This window comes from Physeter macrocephalus, chromosome 2 (genome assembly GCF_002837175.3).
Source record: "Physeter macrocephalus isolate SW-GA chromosome 2, ASM283717v5, whole genome shotgun sequence".
NCBI lineage: Eukaryota > Metazoa > Chordata > Mammalia > Artiodactyla > Physeteridae > Physeter > Physeter macrocephalus.
The window spans coordinates 81,010,098-81,010,528 of NC_041215.1; positions in this window are offsets into that span (position 1 = coordinate 81,010,098).

The following is a 431-nucleotide window of genomic DNA, read 5'->3' on the forward strand; positions in this document are numbered from 1 at the left end:
CTTATGGTCAACTAATCTATGACAAAGGAGGCAAGGATATACAATGGAGAAAAGACAGTCTCTTCAATAAGTGGTGCTGGGAAAACTGGACAGCTACATGTAAAAGAATGAAATTAGAACACTCCCTAACACCATACACAAAAATAAACTCAAAATGGATTAAAAACCTCTAGGTAAGACTGGACACTATAAAATTTTTAGAGGAAAACACAGGAAGAACACACTTTGACAAATATCACAGCAAGATCTTTTTTGACCCACCTCCTAGAGTAATGGAAATAAAAACAAAAATAAACAAATGGGACCTCATGAAACTTAAAAGCTTTTGCACAGCAAAGGAAACTATAAACAATATGAAAAGACAACCCTCAGAATGGGAGAAAATATTTGCAAACCAATCAACGGACAAATGATTAATCTCCAAAATATAC